The sequence below is a fragment of the Schistocerca nitens genome, chromosome 4, assembly GCF_023898315.1.
Source record: "Schistocerca nitens isolate TAMUIC-IGC-003100 chromosome 4, iqSchNite1.1, whole genome shotgun sequence".
In the NCBI taxonomy this organism is placed as follows: Eukaryota; Metazoa; Arthropoda; class Insecta; order Orthoptera; family Acrididae; genus Schistocerca; species Schistocerca nitens.
This window is the reverse complement of record NC_064617.1, coordinates 145,106,476-145,112,634: the sequence shown is the minus strand read 5'-3', so window position 1 is coordinate 145,112,634 and position 6,159 is coordinate 145,106,476.

The following is a 6,159-nucleotide window of genomic DNA, read 5'->3' as shown; positions in this document are numbered from 1 at the left end:
TCAAGCATCTCAGATGCACAATTCAGAATGCTATCTGGAGTCCAGATTGTCGCATTTACTGTGGGCAGGATGAGATTCACAAAGTTAAAGATGGTATACAATACAGTGAACATAAAAGGAAGTGTAAGGCACAAAAACTATCTACATTTTCAGCATTTCGTGCTACAGTGAAAAAGCTAGCACAAAAAGTTAGTGCACCGGTACAGACAGTTGCGAACAGTATGAATGTAAATATCTACACCTGCAAAGACACTTAAAGCATACCAGCAACAGTTAAATTTATTGAACTTGGGATATATTCTTGGTGTACATTGTACAGGAAGGGCTCATGCTGGGGGTGGAGGTAAAGGTTGACTGCCTATTTAGGAGTCTGGCCAAAGATAATAAAGAAATAAGGAACAGGAGAAGTGGCATTTTATGTTTGTGTGACTGGTGGCCAATCCTGGGGTGTAGGGACAGAGGCCTGGGGTGCAGGCTGGAAGTCAAGAGAGCGAAGCAACTGCACTCCATCTTCCAAGACAGGGTGCAGGCTGGAAGTCAAGAGAGCGAAGCAACTGCACTCCATCTTCCAAGACAATACAGCAACCATGCACCTAACTCACCTCCCATGTCCCCCACTGGTTAACAAGGTGCAGTGGGTACACCAGTTTATTCAACAGCCAAAGGTATCCCTTATCAGCAGCCTTTACTAGAATGAATTGCTTCTATACTGAAGGACAGGCAGGTTTGGCACATAGACATTGGTGGTGTTATACTGGGACAGTGCTTGAGACACTCAATGGAAAATGAAGTTTGAAGTAAAACACCTCATAAAATCCTAAATATTCCCAGACTGACTGACCATACTGCACAAGAGTGAGGTGGCACAGTGACAGGACACTGAACTAATTTTCAGGAGGGGACAGTTCAAATCTGTCATTCAGATTTTTACATGATTTCTCCAAATTACTTAAGGTTAATGCTGGGATGGCCACTTGGACAGGGCATATCCGGTTTCCTCCCCCAACTGCAGCTTGCACTTACCACTAATGATGTTATTAATAATAGGAGATTGATCTGTAATATTTGTTCCTTCATTCAGTTAACCATCTATATTTACGACTACATACATACTCAGCACGTGACTGTATGGTGCGTGACAAAGGGTACCCTGTACCCAGCAAGCGACTGTATGCTGCGAGGTGAAGGGTACCCTGTACCAGTACTAGTCACTTCATTTTCTGTTCCACTTGTAAATAGAGAAACGACGACTGTCTATATGCCTCTATATGAGCCCTAATCTCTCTAATCTTATCGTCATGGTCCTTACGTAAAATGTACCTTCACAGCATTAGAATTTTTCTGCAGTCAGACTCAAATGCTGGTTCTGCAAATTTTCTCATTGTCTTCCTTTAATCCCACCTGGTGCGGATCCCAAACACTCAAACAGTACTCAACAGTGGGTCACACTAGTGGGACTCTTTTACAGATAAACCACACTTTCCTAAAAGTTCTCCCAATAAACCAAAGTGGATCATTTGCCTTACCTACTACAATCCTTATGTGCTCATTCTATTTCATGTTGCATTGCAAAGTTACACCTGGATATTTAATCGATGTGACTGTGTAAAGCAGCATAGTACTAATCTAGTATTTGAAAATCGTATGTTTTCCCTACTGACTTGCATTAAGTTACATTTTTCTACATTTAGAGCTAGCTGCCACTCATCACATGAAATAGAAATTTTGTGTAAATCACGTTGTATCCTCCTACAGTCACTCGACGACGACACCTTCTCATACGTCACGGCATCATCAGCAAATAGCTGCAGACTGCTGCTTCTTGTCTGCCAGATCATTTATGTGTACAGGAAATAACAGCAGTCCTGTGACACTTCCCTGGGGCAGTACTGATAATACCATTTTGCCATCATGGACAGCATATTGTGTTCTATTACTTAAGAAGTCCTTGAGCCACTCTCATACCTGGGAACCTATTTCATATGATGGTACCTTCATTAACATATCTGGTGAGGACCCCAAACTGATGAACAATAATTATTAATTGTTTGAACTATCTCTTTTATGTGTGAATTACATTTCCTTGGGCTTATTCCAATGACTCTCAGCCTGGCATCTATTTTCCTACTACTAGTTTTATGTACTTCTTTCTCTTAGTTTGCTCCAGACAGTTACTCGCAGTTATTTTACACTTTGCACCTTCCTTGCAATTAAACCAAATCATGCACTCTGTGTGGTGAAAAGTTCTATTGTGCTCCACTTGGTAAAGCAATCAGTCTACATGTTTAAAGATTTAAATAGTGCCAGATGTGTTGTTCTTTTTTTGTATTGGTCAAATGCCACTAACATTGATTTCTTCTGAGGTCAACAGTTTTATGTGTGGTTGTTCATATTCGATGGGCCTGTGAGAAAGTACCTGAATAGTCAGTTTTATAATATCCCTGAATACAACATTCATATTATAAAAAGTGTAAGTTCAAATACACTTCAGTTTCATGTGTGGGCTAAGTAGTGACTACAAGTGACAAAGTATGAATGGTAAAATCATGTGTTTCCTGAAACGATATTGAATGCAGTGTATGTTCATCATGTAAGAAGATAAATGACACTTAAGAACTAATGAAAACTGGTCAGGGTGGCTTTCTTTTATTTTCTTTTTTTGGCTGCACAGGCGCTTCTGCACAGGTGCCAAGTTACCTTGCATGAGCTCTGACATCATTCATATGCGTTCCCTGTGGCAAGGGGCATGCAACAACAGGTCTCAGACTAATCCAGGGTGCAACATTGCATGACCATGATGCATGAAACAACCTATCCTTTAAGGAAGCTGCCCTTGTTTGTCGATGTAGAAGGTATGCAGAAACTACCTGAGGGTGACCTATTCCCATAGTACGATCTCAATTACCAGCCAATCCAAATGCATTCAGTAGAGAATGTTACAAAGAGTTGTACCCATTGCAGTTATCCAATCATCAAGAAGCAGCAACTAATTTCATTACAAACAACCCATGGGTACACTTAGCAGTGCTATTTCTCCAGGAATTGATAAAAGAGATGAAACAATTGGCAATCGATGCAGGCCTACATACCCCATGCAAACAAGAATATGCTGTCCACCATGTTCCTGTTACCAGCAGAACAATGGGAGACACAAGTTGTGCAAAATATCAACAAGCTTGGTGTGTGCAACATTGTGGGCTGTTCTGCAGTATATCAACTTAATCCAGATGTTCTTGGGCTACCAAGGTCTCCTATAGGATCTGATCCTTGCAAAACAGTTATTAGTGAATGTGGCAGATTCTTGTAGAAGTTAACATCTTCAGTCACAATAGAATGAGAGAAAACAGAGAGTGATACTTACTTTACAACAGTCGTAGTACTAAAAACCACTTCCAGCCTGAACTATACCTTTCACTCATTGTTGTTTACATGCCACACTGGACTGTCAAAACACTTGAGGCTTTTCATAAATTTAAGAGAGTAATTGGACCACACTGCATGCCTCCAGTCAGCTATGCTCAAGTTGCTGCATTGTGATTTTTCAGGTCTTCGCAGTGGATCTATTGCACATATACGTCTCAAGTGGGCAGGAGGATCCATTACTCTGTGGCTTTTGTGGTGGGCCACTTTCAGTTTAGCATGTTTTGGCTACATTTGTCTTGTATACGTTCATAAGAGTAGCCCTCAGTTAGGATGGAGACCTGCCAACCATACTTACTGACATTGACACCAGGGTCCTGACCTCTTATGAACTGTTGGGTCTCGTCTCTGAAGCTGGGAAGGGGAGGTGGACTTTATAACATATTAAACTACTCCCCCCACCTCCCTGCCCCTCCCCCCAAGAACGACATGCTGACTTTTGATCAGGGTGCTGATGACCATGCTGTTGAGTTCCTTGCATCCACGATCGTCATAACTTCTCACATGTGTTATTTGGCCATTGAAGAGTGCAGCTTCCTGTGCCTTTGTGAGCTATGGCCTTTTGTGAGGAACCCAACATCAAATGTCCACTGCATGCAGTTCTCTTTTCAATGTTCACTCAGAAATGGATTGTGATGGACATGCAATTATTGTCCGCAGAAATTCCTTACGAGTTTGAAACTGATTCTTACTATCAGGGCATGACGTCTGCCACTTATCCCTGTCGGTTATGCTCATTTTACACCATGTTACATGATTGTTAGTGATTCACCATTCCTTGTAGGCATATTGGACAGTCTGCACTGATATGCCAACAAATTGGGAAATTCAATTCCCAATGTGACACACCCACCCACCCACCCACACCCACACACACACACACACACACACACACCACTTCTCTGCCATGACTTACATCAGCAGTGAATGGTCACATGACTACCTGGTATGAGATGTGAGCTTTACATCGTCTACACACTAGTGTTCCAAATTTACTAGTGTACTCTTTTAAAGTTGTGATTAATATTTTTTTCTGGTGCACAAGAGACTTACGAAATTATGTGTAGTCACTATCACATGCAATTTGGGTATTTTAGTACGGGTTGCTCTAGTTTGTCACAGGATAAGTCCTAAAGCTGGAAAGTTTTCCCTCTTTAGTCTGTGCCAATTGATGATTCAACACTTCTGCTTTTTGGTGAGCGGTCACCTTTAATCCTAAAGTATTTACAGTCTGCAAGATCTTTCCTAGAACATTTAGTATGGGTATGGTGCTTGTCTTTATATCACAGGACAGCAGTGTTGAAAACTGAGATAGAGCTGAGTACAATTATGCTGTCCAAATCTGTAGCAGTTGTATTTGACAAACCATCTGTTGTTCAGATTTATAAAGTGATTGTAGATGATAAATTCTCCATGAAATTTCATTTTCACTTTCTGGATCTGATACTTCACTCATAACCGAGGTAAGTCTGACTTATTTTAGACTTACTAAGTAACTAACTTTTCAATCTAGATGCCTCAAAATTTTGTTAACAATATACAGATAAACAATAAGATCCAAAGTGAATAATAAGAAATTTAACTTCCCTGGAACAATCTAAAGTGTTGTTGGTCATACCATAGTGTTACTTCTAATTATCTTTATTACTTTTCACCAATAGAAACAAGTTGTCAGCCTAAGCTATGGTATTGAGAACTGTCACATTATGTTGCGAGGGTATCGACTATGTTTTCATATTTACATCTTGAAACATTGGCCCACACACTGGTTCCTGAAGGAAACTCTTACTAGTTTATCATTATTGTAACCGATGCATCTGGCTATCATAGACTCACCACTCTGTACTTACAAGAAGTCATTCAGACAATCAGTCAGCAGCCGTGGACAATGTTTCCTTTGACTAGAAGAAGAGTGAAAGACAATCACAAACATCCAAAATTTCAACAGTGGCTCCTGCTATACACTTATAGCTTAGTGTGTGTGGACCCTTCATCCACAATTTTAATTATATTTTTCATTGTTTCTCTGTTGCAAAATCACAACTGCCATTCATTCATCCCATACAATATATAATGATATGAAAGTCTGTGTCAAAGAAGTTTTCTAGTGTTCTGCCTATTAAATCACTTGAGAAAATGGAATGAGATAGTTTGTGGAGTATATGGTCTCGTATCTCAGCTAAATTTACTGCTTATGCACATTTAAAATATTGAGGAAATTATGCTGTATAATGCATTAGTTAGAAAGCGTATTTGGCACAAGTGTTTACTTGATAATCCCTGATAAGTTTCAACAGGAATATTTCCTATGTTCTCTGAAGTCCTTGTATGACATCGACAACTTCCTGCTCTATCTGATCCAAAGCACCTGGACACCCCTATGTAATAAAGAATTAATTGTTAGATGTCATGAGAGGTGGACTCACTAGTATGAAAGGAGGTGGCGAGTGTTGTGTTGTCAGTAGGGAAGCAATAACGTCAGACTGAGCAATCAGGAGAACTCAGTGAGTTTGAATGTAGAGTAGTCATTGGATGTTGCTTGACTAACAAATCCATCTGGGACATCCAACTCCTCTAAAGCAGCCCATGTCAACTGTTGGTGATATCGTTTCTGCAACTCCTCATTATTTTCATCTTTCTTAGTTTTATTCTCAATCCATATGTTGAATCATTTCATTCAATAAATCCTTTAATTCTTCCTCACTTGTGATGAGGAAAGAATTGTAATCAGTGTATCTT